The sequence below is a fragment of the Amblyomma mixtum genome, chromosome 2, assembly GCF_055824585.1.
Source record: "Amblyomma mixtum isolate Tamu chromosome 2, ASM5582458v1, whole genome shotgun sequence".
NCBI classification, from domain to species: Eukaryota; Metazoa; Arthropoda; class Arachnida; order Ixodida; family Ixodidae; genus Amblyomma; species Amblyomma mixtum.
The window spans coordinates 30,357,560-30,375,809 of record NC_143013.1 but is presented as its reverse complement, the minus strand read 5'-3'; the positions used below and the strand labels follow the sequence as shown (position 1 = coordinate 30,375,809).

At 46.9% G+C, this 18,250-nt stretch overlaps 1 protein-coding gene and 1 long non-coding RNA gene across 2 annotated transcripts in view; one reads left to right on the top strand and one right to left on the bottom strand.

Annotated features, from left to right (window-relative positions):
• LOC149358822 (uncharacterized) overlaps positions 1–18,250 on the bottom strand; it is a 120,648-nt gene that overhangs the window by 77,932 nt on the left and 24,466 nt on the right. The window lies entirely within an intron of this gene.
• The window catches only part of LOC149358821 (uncharacterized), a 274,468-nt gene continuing 269,240 nt past the window's right edge, over positions 13,023–18,250 (top strand). The window contains exon 1 of the mRNA XM_089570998.1: positions 13,023–13,898. The gene's annotated coding sequence lies outside the window, so the exon portion shown is untranslated. The remainder of the gene's footprint in view (positions 13,899–18,250) is intronic.

Below are 18,250 nucleotides of genomic sequence, written 5' to 3'. Positions count from 1 at the left end.
AGAGAAGAGTGGAAGAAAAGAGGGGAAGGCACGTCTCGGGAAAAGGCGCCTCCGCTTTCAGAAACAAGCGCGCCTTTTCGATCGATGGGACGAGTTCTTTTGCTTGCCGCTTCGAGTTGGCTCCGATTCCATCCTTACTTTAAAGACTTGAGACAGAGACGTTGGGGACGGCGAGGCGAGAAATAAACGCCAGAGCGCCTCCGCCGATTCTTTCTGAGCAGCGGCAGCAGCAGAGGGCGCCGCCGAGGCGAGGACAACTGCTTCGTAGAGGGCGCCGGCAGAGCCGGGAAAATGGGCTGCGGAGAGGAAACGGAGGCTACGGAAGATGGCGGAACTTTTTCCTTTCTTTCTTTCTTTCTTTCTTTCTTCCTTTCTTTCTTTCTTTCTTTCTTTCTTTCTTTCTTTCTTTCTTTCTTTCTTTCTTTCTTTCTTTCTTTCTTTCTTTCTTTTTTTCTTTCTTTCCTTCTTTCTTTCACTCTTTCTTTCTTCCTTTCTTTCCTTCTTTCTTTCTTTTACTTCGTTCTTTCTCTCTTCCTTTCTTTCTTTCATTCTTCCTTCCTTCCTTCCTTCCTTCCTTCCTTCCTTCCTTCCTTCCTTCCTTCCTTTCTTTCTTTCTTTCTTTCTTTCTTCCTTTCTTTCTTTCTTTCTTTCTTTCTTTCTTTCTTTCCTTGTTTCTATCTTTCTTTCTTTGTTCCTTTCTTTGTTCCTTTCTTCCTTTCTTTCTTTCTTTCTTTCTTTCTCGCAACCATCGACTGGAGTCAGCGACTGCCGTCGCCGGGATCTGGAGTTTCTGGCACTTTTCAGCAAACAAAAGCGGCACGATTTTATTAAAATGGCGAAAAAAATAATAAGCAAAATTACAAAGTAATAACGAGCGAGACGGCGGGAAGCTTCGACGGACGGCCAGTATCTCTGTAAAACTTTCAAGTCATTCTGTAAGCCGTTACTTTTCGATGGACTCGAAACGGGCTGACGTGCTTTCCCTTTTGGCCCTTGTATACCAGTTCGACTTCTCGTACCGTCCGTGTAAGTGACAGAACTAAAAGGCAGTGAGGGCGCAGGGATGACTATGCTTTGTTTGTTAGTTGTCTGAACGCGGGCATCGCTCTATTCAGAATTAATCACGGAACGCTGCAGTGTTTCTCCTCAGACCAATACATTATTTTTTCTTTCGGTGAATTCCGTACAAAAAATTGTGTTGTCTTTCTCTTGCCAGTCTGTTGGAATGACTCAATAACAATATTTATGCTTTTTTGATTGAATAATGTTAAAGTAACTTCTAGCTCTGATCCTCTGGGCTTTAACAACAAGATTCTTAAAAACATTTCTGAGAGCATTTACCCAGTATTGTCATCACTCTTTTCTCAGTCATTATCATCTGGATCGATTCCTAGCGATTGGCGCGTAGCTAAAGTAATACCCATATTCAAATCTGGTGACCACTCTAATCCTCTCAACTATCGTCCAATATCCTTAACTAGCTCCATATCTAAGCTAATGGAACATGTTGTTTACACTAATATTATCAGCTATCTTGAGCACCACAACATCATATTCAAATACCAGCATGGATTTCGAAGGGGTTTCTCATGTGACACTCAACTTTCCGGCTTCACTTACGACCTCTTTTCATCAACAGACGCAGGCAAACAAGTCGATGCGCTATTCCTTGACTTTTCTAAAGCATTTGACCGGGTCCCCCATTACAGACTTTTGCTCAAACTAACCCACTTGAACATTCATTCCGATGTTATTGCCTGGGTTAAAGCTTTTCTTGCATGCCGATCTCAGTTCGTTTCTGTCAATAATCGTCTTTCGTCCTCCTCACCCGTTTCGTCCGGTGTTCCCCAGGGTAGCGTTTTGGGTCCTTTACTTTTCTAATCTTCATAAATGACTTACCCGCCTGCGTATCATCCAAAATCAGATTATTCGCTGATGATTGTGTTATATACCGTAGCATTTCTAACGACTCTGACCGCCAATCTTTGCAAACTGATTTAGATTCCATTAGTAAGTGGTGTTCTTCTTGGTTAATGACCCTTAATTCCTCTAAAACTAAACTTGTCTCTTTCACTCGCAAGTCTTGTCGCATCCCAACATCTTACACTCTCCTTAATAACCCGGTTGAACTTTCTACTTCCTACAAGTATTTGGGACTACACCTTCAGTCTAATTTAACATGGAATTACCATCTTAGCCATATTCTTGCAGCTGCTAACCGCTCTCTGGGTCTTCTAAAACGTAACCTTAAACAAGCGCCTTTCCACCTGAAAGAACTAGCATATGTTACCTTAATACGGCCTAAAATCGAATATGCGTCGGCCATCTGGGACCCGGATCAAGCATACCTTATTGATGACTTGGAATCTTTGCAAAACCGTGCCGTTAGATTCATCTTTTCTGATTATTCTCGTCATACTAGCGTCACCGCACTAAAGGCTCGCGCCGAACTTGATACGTTATCACATCGCCGCAAACTATCACGCTTGACCCTTTTCCATAAACTTTACCATCATGTTCTGCTTCATGACGATTTTTTTTCAATCAGCTGAATCTTTTTTTCCACGTCGCGACCACCCGCTGAAAGTTAAACGCATATCATGCCACACTTCTTCGTTTGCTAACTCTTTCATACCACGTACTATAGTCGACTGGAATAATCTTCCATCACACATCGCTTCTGAACGGGATCTTAATAAGTTTCAGGACCTTCTTACCCAAATGTCTGTTTAGCTTCACTACTTGATTGTACCACATGCTGCATTCAGCTTTTTTTGTTATTTTGTTTTGTTCCTGCGGTTGTTATGCCTCTAAAACACTATCTGTTCTTTTTTTCGTGTAAATTACAATGTATAATACAGGTTTTTGTTTATTTCTTTTGTTTTCTACATGTGCTTTCTGTTCTTATGTATTGCACATTGGCGCTTGCTCAATATTATTTTGCGTTGTGTGTCATTGCTCCCCCCTATGTAATACCCTCGATTGAGGGCCTTTAGGGGTTTATTGAATAAATAAATAAATAAACTGAATGAATGTTGAAGACGTATAGAGGTCTCGTTGAACTCTATGGAAGGTCGTCATTTTAGTTTATATGATAGCCTTTAAAATTATCGTTGCAATGCTGTTCTATTGATTATGTGCTGTAACGCAGAAAAACGAGACATTGATGTTTAATACACTTTTCGCCGCGCTATTGGTTAGAAGAAATAAAAGTACATGAGAAATATGGATTGCAATATGTATGTAAGTTGCGTCCGTTACAATCTTAAAGTTATTCTATTATTAGGCATGGACGTCATGGTAATAATTTTTTTTTTAAATGCGCAGGGAGTCAACAACGTACAGGCGCCCTCAAAAGTTTTCGAAACAAGTAGATCCCAAGGAAAGCTTCATTTCTTGGCGCACAAAGCATGCAGCCTTGAACTGGTGGGTGTTTTTTGCACTTCTCGGAGCTACCTGCTCAATGCCCGCCTCTAGACAGCTAGAAAGTTTAGCTTTCTCCTGATATTGGCGTTTCGTAAACTTTTTCAGCCGCCTGTATGCTGAACATATGCTGAAGTGTTTTTAAATAACATCTTATTACCACAACCACCAAATTAAAGAAAACACCCTCTGTCAGCACTCTGTAGAAGGTGAAGTAAAAACAAGCTCTTAAAGTGGGTATTACAAAACGGCACAAAACAAATATTGCAACGACACACTCACCTGACTCTTCCTTATGCTTATATACCAGCTATGAAGGTCGTAAAAAGTTTTGATGATTTGTTAACGGGTACAGGTTAATCAATTAATTTTGATGCCATGTACACAATTTGTTTTTGGCACAACTAAGAATTTTAACTGCGAAGTTCTGTTAGTTGAAGTGCATATTTAGTGTAAGAAGAGTAGAAATAAATTCCTGTCCTCGAAGTCGGTGCTTAAAGTAGATCTCTGCTTCTCTGGGATTTTTTTTGTCACGTTGAAGCAATAATTCCTTGCGTAAATTGAGTATTGCGTAAATATAGCTTGAAGTTCTACTTTCAACAAAATATCCAGCTTTGTCTTGAGTGTTCCGGTTCCAAACGTTTCGAATAACAGCGTTGCAACTTCTACGGCGCTCAGAGCGCATGAAAGCGATAAACAGGCATGCGGTGTGGTGTCTGCGGTTCTTGTAAAGAAAAGTAATCAATTGACGGGCGCTTATACCAACGCTACGGCGAGTAATACGCGCTAGCTGGATTACGAAACATTCGACGAAATAACGACGAAGTACATAACGAGTTTGGCAATGGTTGCTGTGGCAGTGGGTTCATGGTTGATCAATAAATGATGAGAGTGCGCAATATTATTTGTGGCCCCAACGTTTATTGGCTCTGTGCCGTTTACATTTCTTTAATTCCTGACCCGGGACTAAGGACTTCACCTGAGAGGGACATATATATTTGCAATAAATTTGTTTATTTCTCCTCCTCCCCCTCGATTATATGCCTGCACTGTAGTGAGGCAAATGCGTGCACATGTCGCAATTGCGTTTACACTCCACTGCCTGTTGGACTCCAGATTTCTGAGCGTGTCTCGAGTTGTTGTCGACTACGTTGGATCAGTTTCGAGGGTCAGGTTCCCTGATACGACGTCCAGGACTAACTGCGTGTGCTTCTTGACGTTGACGTCGAAGTCGGCAAAAAGACGGAATGCGATCGGAACCCACCAGGGTGTACTTCAAGAATTTCAGGACGTTTTCCTGAGAGGCATTTCGGAACATTTGGCCACGTCTTGCTGCGACTGCGCACCCCATCGGTCGACAACGAAGTTTGCACGAGGTGCGAGGCACAGGCTTCATGCATACCCCTGGCCAATCCCCCGCCGTGGGTATGTGCCATTCAACCCGAGGGCGTGTTCGCCAAATGCAGCCGGTACAGCCAGCGATGACAGCGCCGCCCACCGGCAGGTAGCAGCGACATTAAGGCTGGTTATAAATATTCATTCAGAACGACGACTTGACATCGCCGCTATGGCGCAGTGGATTAGAGGCACGTGTCGCGTATGGAAGGTCGGCCGTTCGACTCTGTACTGTAATTTTACTGTTTTTTTTTAATTTCATTTTTTTTTCATTTTTCCCCTTTTAGGTCGCAAATCGTGATGCTTAGTGGCATATAACGCCGTTTAAGAGGATTTATTATCCCTTTTAGGTAAGCCTTTGTGACAATCTTCAGTCACCGTGATCAATTCACCGTGGTTTCAAGCCTTGTGGCTGTACAGGCTGCAGTTGGCGAATACGCAACCCGAGGACATCATCATCATCATCATCATGCTCCGGGTAGTCACATGATCGTGGGAAAGCGTACTGCACCTGAAGAAGACGAAGGCAGCACGAAGCTTGCGGGACAACACCAACGACAACTCGAAATCTGGCAACAAAGTTAAGAGAGCTAGAGCTTGTTATGATTCATCAGCTGACCGGAAGACAGCCTTTGCAGCTGATCTATAGAGGAATGCACCACGGAATAGCGAAAAAAAAAAGAGGAAAAGCTTCATAAAGCAAAATTCATAACCTCTCACTCTTGAAGCCGAAAGCCGCCGGCCACAGGCGCGTTTTGTGCTATCGCCTTATCGATCAGTTAGTTTCTGCGAAGTCTGTAAATTCGAGGAACACCCGGCACTGCATTCTGGCGATGTATATTTGGTAGCGCCTAAACAGGCTGCGGACTATTTGTCGTGCACTGAGGGAAAGCAGGGTGTGCGGTCTTCCTCGAAACCATCTCCCGTTCTGTTTCCGATGTTGCTAGGGCCGCTGTTTTGTTCGTGTTGCTGGTCTCCAGTAAAATATCTTGGTGTATATTCCAGGTTTAGCTACCTTATACTTGACGGCTAACGGTGTTTTATTTTTATTTTTGCTCGAATACCCCCGTTAGATGTTTTTCGGAGAAGTTCTGTGAGCGCATTCTGTAATGCTGCGCTGTATCTCAGGGGAGAATATGGGGAAAAGGAAGGGGAACAAAACACCCGGTTCTGTATCCTGTGCTATCCATGTCCATTTGTTTTTCTTATATTTCTTCATCTCATCTCAGTTGGATCCTTTTGCTGCGAGCCGCCTCCATCTTTCGGCATCGCCCTGCCGCACGTCGTCGTCTTCCCGCTTTCTTCCCTTTTTTTCGTGACGACCAAGCCATCTCTCCACCCCATCTTCCCTGCAAGCGCGCATCCCCACCATCCCTCGTCCTCCTCGGCACGTGAAGTCGACCCATCCCGTCGCCCACGGGGCACACACACAGCGCCCAACGCTCCCCTCATCAGCATGCAGCGCCATCCTCGCGCTCCCATTTTATGTTTGAGATGCGAAATGAAGGCTCGCACTCCCGTTCTCCCCATTCCTCCCTTCCTTCCTTCACCACGCTTTCCCGTTCTCTTTCCCTAACCGCTCGCGGCGTCGGCGCCCCCTCTTAGCCAAAATTCTCCTCCCTAACCTCACGTTTTTACTCCCTTTCCTTCCCTATCCCCTTTTCGAGCGACAATCCCGCTCGCTCTTTACATCCACTCTGAGACTTCCTGGTATACACACACACACGTCGTCGTCGACTCTCCCTTGCTCCGTCTGATTTTTGGACTTTCGTTTCGTGCGGTTTGCGAGCCGGGCGCCGCTCTCTCTCGCGGAACGCTTTGCTTTCTGCGCGCTTCGATTTCTTTCCTTTTCCCATTTTCCCCCGAGCTCTCTCATGTTCGCATCTTTCCCCCTTTTTTTGCGTTTTTTCCCGGGTTTCCCGCCGGAGCACGTTCAGGGTGAAGGGCGGGCGCGAACGCTGCGGCGCCAGCACCCAACGGAGGCAGCGACAGAGAGAGAGGGAGAGGAGGGAGGAATCTGATTTGCATAATCAATTCGGCCCACAGCTCGCACCACTGCACTGCGCACGGGCTGGCGGCGCGGGCGCAGACGTGCCTAGGCCGCGCATGCGCTCTTCCTCACCAGGGGTCCGCCGCGCCATGGCGTGGAAGCAGCGGGCGCACCGGGCCGGAGGGAGTTTTCCCCTTCGCGTTTCTCTCGCAGTTCCTCATTCATTCCTTTAATTCCTTCGGTCTGCCTTTGTCTTGTGTTATGCGGTCCTCTCTGTGTTATAGCGGTGTCTGGAAAGCTTCGGTTTTGTTGTGATCGCAGTAGTGAAGGGAGTTTTAGGGATGATTGCTAGATCTGTTGAAATACTTTCATCGTCTGCTTTCACTACGCTCGAAACTGAAACTCGCTATTTGTGTGCACATGCCATTAGACAAGCATCTTGTCTCGGATCCCGGATGTGCTCTGTGAGGTCTTGTGTCCGCTTTGTAATATGCTATATGCAGGGAATTATTTCAAAGCGCTTTTTTTTGTGCCTGAACCCCCCGCCAGCTGTCTTATCCTTTTCAAGGAAACAAATATGTTAGCAATGGAAGATTTTTCTGGAAGAACATTGCGCATTGTCTTTCCACCACGGCAGCGGCCGGTCTAAGAGTATATTCCGACGCTCGGTGATAACGCGTCTTTTGTCCGATTCCTTTATGTTCCCTTGCGTGTTTGGAGTGCTCAAATGGCTGTCACTTTGTCTTCTACAACGGAGCCATCCTTCACTGTCGTAGAAATAAATGTTTGTGCAAATTTATCATAAACTGGAGCAAGTATTTGCAAAGAGAGGCTGCATGCATGTCTTCCATGCCTTACATTCTTGGTTTCTCAAAGACAACTTGCTTTTAACAAATGGACTAATATATAAGAATTCAACTGATTTTGAATTTTATCTCTCTGCTCCCCAGTCTACAAAAACGGTTTTAGCTTGAGGCCATGGAGTGCAAAAGAAGTATGTAGCGCATCGAGGCACCGTGACATGAGATTAATTAGCATGTCGTTTAAAGACCCCTTCCGAGACTTCTGTCCGCCACCCCCCTCCCTGAAAAAATTTAAAAACTGAAGCGAGAACAACATTGTCAGCTGTGGCGTAGCCATGTGTGTTTCACGGCATGTCCATTCTCAATTTCCTCTTAATGAGAATAGCGCAAACTTTCGCTTGTCTTATTCTTACCTTAGCACAGAGCTCAAGTTGCATTCTAGTTGCTGCTGTTTCTTTCTGGACATTTTTTATTTTTGTCCATGCATGGAATACTCGATTCTTTCTACTGAAGCACTCTTTTCTATAAACTTGCTTACACCCTGCGAGTCGCTTTCTGTCGGACTTGTCTTTCCACTGCTCATTTGTCTGCGACTACGTTCGACTTAACAAAAATCACTCAACTGCTTTGAAGTGGACGTTTCGAATCTTTCGTTATTTATGTATATAAACGTCATGGTTGTCGGGGTTGCAATAGGTCGCTTCCTTCGGTTGCCGTGTGAAAGGAAGAAACTGCTAACATAACGGCCAGTCCTCCCTTGTGCGTACGTGCCATGTCTGAACAGGCAAAACACCCTTAAAAAATAGTCTATAGACAGTCTATAGACTTCTTATAGACTCTATCGCTTTGCTGTAGATATTTCTTTTTGTCTGTTCACAGTCTATAGACTATCTATATACAAAAGTCTTCTAAAAGTGTATGGCCACAAATCCATACATTGTCTATAGATTGTATATAGCATTTGGTTTGGTTTGGTTTATGGGGTTTAACGTCCCAAAGCGACTAAGGCTATGAGAGACGCCGTAGTGAAGGGCTCCGGAAATTTCGACCACCTGGGGTTCTTTAACGTGCACTGACATCGCACAGTACATGGGCCTCTAGAATTTCTCCTCCAAAGAAATTCTAGCCGCCGCGGCCGGGATCGAACCCGCGTCTTTTGGGTCAGCAGCCGAGTACCATAGCCACTGAGCCACCGCGGCGGCTTGTATATAGCATTTGTATCGCCTATAGACTGTTCTCTAGGATTTGTCTATAAACAGTCTATAGACTTTATAGACACAAGTCTATGGACAGTCCATAGACTATCTAAATTTTTTTTTAAGTGCAGCAACAGCGACGTTCCGCATCTTGCGGCAGCTTTTCTGTTACGGCATCCATTTATTCTATATCGTTGAAAGTACAGCACATTATATGGGTTCAGAAATTCAGACAACTCTGCTCTCACTTTTGTAGGTCAAAGCTTGAAGCTATGCTAATATTATTGGTTTAATAAAGTCTAGGTGTGAAGCACCACTCATTCGTATAATGACTCGCAGGTCACTCTGAAGCCTTCCATCTCTTGCTGCGCCTCTTCAACAAGGAAAAAACTAAGGTGAAACGGGTGCGAAATGCTCAAAGTCGCGCGTTTGCCACGACTACGGGCCGTGCTTGCAGCAGCTACCGTTCCCAAAGCAGCAGGAATGACGGAGCGGGGTCGGAGGGGACGCAGACAGAAGAAACGGTTTTCCGCTTGGTAGTTTAGCGGCGCCTTTGAAAACGGTCAGCACGCGGAGGCGAACGAAAATACGAGGAAGGAAAGCAACTCGCAGCAGCACCTCGGTCGCTTGAGCATCGTCTTTGCTCGTCCTTCTAGGATTTCTCACCGTCGCGTCAAACGAGCAGAAAGAGAGAGAGACAGAAAGAGAGGGAGGGAGGAAGGAAAGTGAAATAAAAACTCCTTGACTTCGCGCCGCATCTGCGATCGGCTTTTCGACTTCTCCCTCCTGTGTCCCGAAGAAGCGGAGGACCGGGTGTCTGCTCTTCTCTGCCACATCGCAGTCGCACTTTTCTTTTTCAATTCTTTCTATCCGCGCCGTTCCCATGCAGTCACATTGGGGCTTTGCCTGGACAAAGGGAAGATCCGCACTGTAGCGGCGAAGGAGCCTGCTCGGGTCGTCCTGGCCGGGTATCTGTATGGCCCGCGACACCCCGCGCCCCCACAGAGCGGTATGAGGCAGATTCTTTTGAGAAGAGCAGCATCTTGAAGAAGCCACCACGGAGGGGTGTGCCATGGGACAACGCTAAAGTCGTCGCCATTTCTCGCCGCTCGAGGCGAGGTATTCTCCTTACGTCCCGACTGCGGGTCTCTATATATCCACATATTAAAGGAAAACGAGCGCAAAAAAAAAAAAGAAGAGACAACTATGGTCCCGGAAGTCTAGACGGCCGCAGACCAGACCGACCGTCCACATACAGAGGAACCGCTAGGTATACATGCACATCGGCGTGCCGGTGGGCCGGGATTTTCTTCCTCTTATTATTTGTGGCCGTGATCGCTCGAGGTCCTTTTGTGCCGCATTTTCGTGTTTGCTCCGAGAGGCGACCGCTGCACAATGCGCCGCACCGCTGCTCAAACACTGCTGTTGTCTGGTCCTGACTCCCTGCCTGCCAGCCCGCATGGCATCGCCTTACAGAAGGTCGTCCGGGGCCCGCAGGGAGGCGCTCGCGTCTTTTGTGCTCCGATTAGTCTTGTGCGTGCGTGCTTGCCCGCGTGTGCGCGTGCTGGGAGAAAGATGAACGGCAATGCGAGCAAAGAGCGGGGAGATACGTTGAAAAATAGAGGAGGTCGAGGTCACGTGCTAAGCGGCGCGTCCACAGGTTGTGTCCTGTTGGCGGTCGTTGCCAAGAATACGCCGTTCCGGAAGACTGCGAATCTCGCGAAGGTTCATATTTATAAACATGGTTCATACGATCAGGACCGGCGCGCTCCCGTGATCAGTTTGAAATGTAGGTTCTTTTTACCCAATTGTCATTAGTATGTCTAGTAGTTGGCTGCATTTATTCGTGCACAGCCGATAAAGATGAATGGGAATTACGAGGCAGCATCCTACAGTATTAATATTGGTGTGCGCTCACTTCGGTAGAGACTATATAAAAGTGGCTTATACTCTTTATATAGATTTCTTATGACTGTATCGCCTTCCTATTGATATTTCCTTTTGTCTATCGTAGTTTATAGACTGTCTATAGATAAAAATCCACTAAAAGTCTATGGCCATAAATGCATAGATTGTCTATAAACTTTCTATAGAATTTTTATTGTCTATAGACTAGATATATGAACATTATAGACATCATAGAAAAAGGTCTATGTACAGTCTATAGGATCGCTAAAGGAATTTTTGTAAACACGAGACGACACATCAAGCGCAGCCTACAATACTTCACAATCTCCAACCGGCTGTTATCAAGTTCTTGTCATCATGGTGGTGATTACAGTGTGTCCTGGTCTTCAGACTGCAAGTACTGCTGCTCGTGAAGAATTGACTGTATTTATATCGTTTACCCTTCCATTTTGAAACTCAGTATTGCTCCGGCCTGCTATTTTGTGTTTTATTCATTTATTTACCTACATAATTTCAGTTATTGTGAGCCTTCAGCATTCGCTCATTAAAAACGCGGCCTGGTTCTGTAGTCGCTCCCCCCCCCCCCCCCCCTTTTTTTTTTGTGCGGGGAGTGCGCAGTAAGCAGTGATTAACTTTGTTTTTATTATGCTATGCGGCTCAGTGCGAGTGGTCCCCAAATTAGGCGCACGAAAGCAATCACGCTTATTGCTTGTATACTACACGCGGTTCGGCATACAGCAAATAACGTCTTCGGGCTCTACTATAGCGGTTCCTTTCTATCTTTATCATATATGCCTCCCCAATCACAGTTATCGGCGCTCCTGTAGCGACTTCATGGGTAAGAGTCTCACCACGCTATGCGGCCTATCAGAATACTTCCTCAGCAGCATTATTATGCATCGCGACGTGGTGCTTTCGGTATCGTCATGGCCTCACGGTTGGGGTTGTCGTTTCATGCTACTTTGTAGACGACACACCGAAGGTTGGATCAATAATAATAATAAAAAAAGAAAAATATTAGAAACATCGCCCACAACATCTTCACAGACACACACAAGGCATATGAGAAGTGTAGTGTGGAGGAGGGTACGGATGAGAAGGGGGAATTCGGAGAAGGGCGAGGACGCAGCGGCCATATCCATCTGAAACGGCCTCGCCTCATTTCAAATGGCGTGCATCACCCGGTGCGTGAGAACTGCCTCGCAAGCAGGCAGCGAGCCGGCTGCGGCGCCGACGACGCTTTTCATCTGCCACCTTCCCCCTCCCCAGTGCCGGGCGGAACTGTTTAACGAATCGCCACGGCACGACTCAATGGAGCAACCGAGCCTTCCCGAGCACTAGTATACGGCACACGCTTTCGGGCCGTACTGGGGTGGACGCACATGTTAGCCATACTGCGTTGGAAATGGCACAGAAGGACAACTGTGGCAGAAGGTGTGGGTGGAGGTTGGGGGAGGTGCGCTGAGGAAACTAGCGGGGAGGGCAGAGAGGCATCGGAGAAATGGCCAGGGGACGACGACCAAGTCGACGACGACGGGACGGTCAAGCGCCCGCGCTGCATGAGAATGACCAAGGTGAGGTTGGCAAGCCGAGAGGCTTGTGGGATATATATACAGGAGGAGGGAGAGGTCGGACATTAAGGGGGTGAGTAGAGTTGGTTCTGGTGCACGGAGTGAGTGGGAGGAGGTGGCAGTGGGGAGGGGTGGCCAAGTTAGTATACAGCGAGGCAACTAGAAAGATACACAAGCACGGAACCCTCGGCGCGTCGGCCTGCATGGCATATACGGGCCGGGGCTGAGCGGATATCTGTATGTGTATATGTGTCTCGTATCTGGGCGCGCTCTGTATAACCTCGCGACTTAAGATGTGCGAGACGTTTTATACATACCGAAGAGGAAGAGAGGAGCGTGAGGGGGAGCGGAGGGAAGCTGCTGGCGGGGAAAGAAAAGGAAGGGAAAGCCGAGCGCGAGCGCGCGGAGGGAACCCGAAGCGGCGAGGTTTGCGCATCGCCTACTGAATTTGGAAGCAGCCGAAGAATAATAAGGGATTGAGGCGAAGAGAGGACGTCGGTGGAAAGGGGGCGAGAGGCGGCTGCGCAGGGAAGAGACACGGCCGCGAACGTGTGTGCCGAAGAGTGGGTGGGGGAGGGGAGGGGGTGACCGAGCGAGAGAAAGAGAGGGGGGAGGAAGGAAGGGCGAAAGCAAAAACAGCGCAAACGCGCCGCTCGCGCGCGGCCGCCGACTGTCTAGTAACAACTTACTCATTCCCCATTGCCGTAGTGTCTTCATTACAATTGCTAATGCTCCTCAAGCGGTGAATGCGCAGAGAGAGCGCGGGATCCCGCCTTTGCATACATAACGGCTTGCGGCGCGGCGTTGGTTCGCGCGTTCGTTCCTTACTGCGGTGCCTGCCGCAGAGGCAGACTCGCGGGTCCTCGGGTCGCTGTCGCCCGCTCAGAGGCTCCTGTCGTCACCGGGCGGTGGACGTGCCTGGACCCGCTGTCCCTTCTTAACACCCTCTCCACGCGCCACCAGGCTGCTCCGTCGTCTTCTTCTTTTTTCTTTCTTCGGCTTTTGGTCGTTTCACTCGGTGCTTCTTTCGTCGCGGGCCCCAAACGGACGTGGTCAGGAAGAATCTTCCGCCACCGCCGCAGTCCAGCCGGAAGAGTCGCCTGACGTGGTCGCTCGATCTACCCGCGGAACGAGTGTACGTCTCAGCGCAAGACCGTGTATGTCTTGGAGACGCGTTGGTTCTCCCTTGCTTGTGAGGATCGGTGCTGGTTTGATGAACTGCCGACAGGTCACGAGATTTGTGAAACGGCCTTTCCTCCGCCGGTGACCATCACTCCCAGTGCGTGCGGCGACAGTGGTGGCGCTGGCGTCGTCTGGCGTTCCCCGACAAGATGGCGACGCCTTCTGGAGAGCCCAGCATCGAGTGGCATCATCTGGACCTTCTGGACCGAAGAGCGATGGCACCGTGGTTTTGTGCTCTGCCGCGTGCCGAGGGGTGGTGTGTGTTGCGGAATGCACGTGGCCTTGTGGCGAAGATGAGAGAGGGAAGGGGGAAAGGAGGAGAAGGGAAGGACAGCCGGCGGAAGTGGTTATGAAAGATTCGCTTCCGGCGCGCCGGGTGCAACGGACGGCTGCCTGCTGACCCGTATATTGAGGCCGGAGCTATCATGTGGTATGTGCACCGTTGATATATCTGGGTTCGCACCAGTTTAAACAGGCCTGTATATATAGCGCTGTGTAAGATGCCTGCTTTTCGGTGTTGTTTTGAGCTGCCTTTTCGAAAGTAGTACTGCCCTCGCAATCAACCATGGCTGAACAACGTTCTCAAGAAGCTTCGAGTGTAGAGTTGCTTATAACATTCAAGACCACCATATCTATAAATCTTTTCAGAGTAAAAATGTCATCGTGACTAACTAGAGAATGTCTGGCACAAAACAGAAGTCCAGTGCATTTCGCTGCTGTTTCTTTCTAGTTACTTTTGGTTATGTCTCATACGCAGATTTTTGACCAGCGTGTACCGTAGACAGCCAAGCGCATGTGTGTACAGAGGGCAAAACGCATGTCTAGAACACGCTCTGAGCGTGTTTCGGGCGTAACACGCGATAACTAGCCATAAGATTTGGTTAAAAATGGTCTGGATGTAAACATGTGCTATTAAACTCATAGAATTTCATCGTCATTTTTGGCTTTCTTGGTCGCAGCGGCTTTGGGAGCTCCGGAACACACAGTTTGGTTGTTCTAGGCATGCGTTTTGCCCTCTGTACGTGTATTGTGCAGCGTGGACACAGGAGGCGCGTTCAGTTTAACTGCTATTCGAACTACATGCCTCTTTCCGACATCTCAATGATACTTTGAGCAACTTGGCATCGCATTTTGTTCCTTGCATAGTGCACGTCGTCGTAGGCATAATTAAATCAATTTTCGAATTTAGCCATGACGACAGAGAGTCGCTTAAAAAAAAAGAAAAATAAATCTCAAGGTCGTTTAGTTTCAGCCACATTGTCGCTAATATCGTTTCGCGTTCTGTTATGTACTATTCCGATTTTCGAATGAAAAAAAAAAAAACGAGATTAGCGGTCTGATCATCATGCAGAGGTTAACTGATGAAACCCGAGGAAAATTTTAGTCTCCTTAGTTTACACCACGGTACTGCTGGCACAAATGCAAGAGATGTTGTGACAAAGACTTGAAGACTGATAGTGATTTGAGATGTGCGAATATTCGAGGCTCTCAGGTAGCGATTTCAATATTATTCTATTCGATTGGCAGAAGGAGTCAAACACTGCATACCCAAAGTTATTCCAAACGAATCAAATCCATTTTCACGTTTTCGAACAGATTTTGAATGAATGTTGCAAAACACGTGTAGGGTACTCCGTAGTTTATTTCGAAGGCTGTTCAAATAACTATACTTACTAGCCCGCACTATGACACAGCGGCCGATACAACACTAACGCCGCGCAGTATGATGCCACGGTAGTTCTGCGCGGACCGAAGGGTTCAGCACCATGACGCAGTTGATTCACGGGGCAGAGTTCATAGTGCTAACACATGACATTCAAGATCGGGATATCGGAGGCGATGGTTCAAACCCTCGACCCTTTCGTAAGTCCAGACTTTGGACTGTTTGTTCACAGTCATCAGTAGCAAAAAAAAAAAAGAAAGAAAGAATTTCCCTATGCGCATGAGATGACGATCATACCGTTACTGTATTTCCTTCCTATTGCGTGTCCCCTAATGGAGATCAGATTTGCGTTATTCGACAGCGGCATCTTTAACTCCATAACTTAAAGATTGCCGCCAATACCGCCTCGCTGTTTTGCATGAATATTCGTATGAGTAAGAAATAATCTCAAAACTACTCGAATCGTCTTCGATTCGTTTCCAAAAAGTAGTATTGATACACCTTAAGTTAGGACCACTGTAGCAGTACGTCAAGGATGTGATGTATGTTACCGAAAGGCACTTGTATACCAATATGTTCTAAGAGGATTCTGGTGTGGGCTAGTTGGTTCATGCTTTAAGAAACAGATTCAAACAGCGCTAAGGAACGAGGACAAGAAGCAACACGAGCGTCCGTCCTGTGTTTCGTGTTCTTTTTGTCCTCGTTCCTTTGCGGAGTGTGAATCTGTTTCTGATACCAAACATGTGCGAAAGCGCCGTTTAAAAAAAAATGTCGTTTTTCTTCACGTCGAGCAGGCATAGACTTAGGCATTCCCTTAGCAACACACTGTGGAACTCCATGGCTTTAAAAGTAAAGGAGACAATTGTAGAAACGGTACCACTACGCGTGAATAAAGCTATATACGCATAGGGTAGGTTTGTTTTTGTAGCATTTTCTTCTCACTAACTCTCCACTCCAACCCCCAAGAGGCGGCTATTTTCGGAGTTCTTGTGCCTGACCACGGCATTTCGTATCACTTGCGAAAAAAGACAGGATAAAGGCAATTTATATGCATAAAAAGTCTAGTGCTTAAAACTACCGAGTCGTTAGTGTTTCTTTTCTTTTTTATTGGGGGAACGGGGGGGTGGGGGGTGGGAGGGATTTCATGCACTAGTAGTTCCAGGCGTGCACATCTTCATTTCACAGCTGCATCAATTTTTATTGCGGAGCGTTGAACAGAACGCATACAAGAGAATCTACACGAATATAATAAAATGCGAAGATAATTCCTTAAACAAATGGGACGCTGTCATAAGGATACACAGAATGGTTGTCTTTGGTGTTTGCAAATAATCGTCAGCGCTGGGATAGGTTCTCCTGTTTTCGCCGTTGCTACACACTATATTTTGCTGCATAGTTTCTGTTTTGCTTCTTACTGCCAACTAGATGCATCCTGCGCGCTCTTGCGTGAAGTTTGTTGCCTTGCCACAAAGCTGATGTCACTTTGTTTCATATGGTACAGTCGCGAGCGAAAAATATTAGCACAGATCATTGGCGATCACAATTCGTATATCTCACCACGGGGCGCTGCGGTACGCAGACCTGCCTAATGGGCCGTTTCCATGTCTGCAGCCTAGGGGGGGACGGCAGGAAGTAAGCTATATCAAGCGTGCACCGCCCGAACGTTGAAGGGCCAACCCTACGTGACTGTGCTTGCGGCATTTATTTTGGCTCGGTTATCATGAACAAAGATAGCTTCTTTTTATTACTGTTTTTTTTATGTCCGCGATGGTTGGCAAAAGGAACTCGCGGGAATAATAGCTGATAGCGCTGCTTTTAGCCAGTAATTTTGCTGTCCGTGGCAGTCCGCTGAACCCCCCTAATACTGTAGAATGGGAACGGCCCGGCACTCTCGTTATCAGCCTCTTCGCCACCCGCAGCGCCACGCGTTGTCATTCCGGCGCTCTGGTGTTCCGTCACGTGTACTAATCCTTTTTACCCGCGACTGTACTTGTACAGCTTACATGCAATCAGATTAATTAAGACTTTTAAAGTAAACCTTTGAAATTAGCTGTATAGCTCCTGCGTAGTCTAAATTTTTTTGTAACACAGCGAACACATAGAGAAAGGTATGATATGTCGTGTGCAATCCGCAGCTTTTGAACAAAAGTTTGAGTTATGAGTGATACCTAATACCTGGAACAGGCTTATTTTAGTGTGTATTCAAATAAGGAATCCTCAGCGAGCAGCAGGAATCTATACACAACGCATCCAACCATATAGCAGCCTATGTATGACGAAGCGCTGCAGTTCCAGGCAGCGACACAAGCTTTTGTGTCAATTAATTTACCTCTGGAGCAAGTCCAGGGGGTAACTACCTGCTAACTCTATTGCTTGCATCAGTGATAGAACATCCAAGGTATCCAGCTTGGACGTGTTCTCAAGTCCTGCAGTATTACGCGTTTGAGTCTGAGGTTCATTCTTATTTTCCCTGCTGCCCATTGGCAATGCATTGGCTCTGAAAGTAGGCAAATTAAGCGAAATACGTCATGGATGAAAATAAACACTAAACCATCAGTACGCTGGCTTCAATATGGCAGCTTTTGTGCTTTTATCCTTGACTTCTTCTGTGGGCGTGACTTGCTTTCTTCAGGGGCCTGGTGATTGACTTTATTCGAAGTAAAGTTCCTGATTTTTGTTAAATTAAACCGGATCCCTTGTTTCTACTTCAAAAGCCCCTGGTTAACCAGCAGCTTTGAGTCCTTTTCGTCCTGCGGAACTAAAATGTCGCCTGAACACAAGTAACCTTCCATCAGAGTCATTACGTAGGAATATGCCACTCAGTGTGTCTGGAGCTTTCATAGGTGGCATTCCACCGTGCACTTGGAACTAAGAGATTTGAGAAAAAAAAAAAAGGAGAGAGAGCCAGAAAGGGTCGAGCACCACAACCTGTAGAAGGCTATGGACAACACTGTGGCAGTCTAGGAGAAAGAAGAGAAAAAAACTGCCAAGCGTACCTGTTCAGCCAAAATTACAGGGCAGAACGCGGAAATCGCGAAGTTGAACCGAATAAAGGCTCACCCTCGATTGCTCTGGAAAGTCGCATTAAAGTTTTGTTTGTCATTTTTTTTTAATGGCAG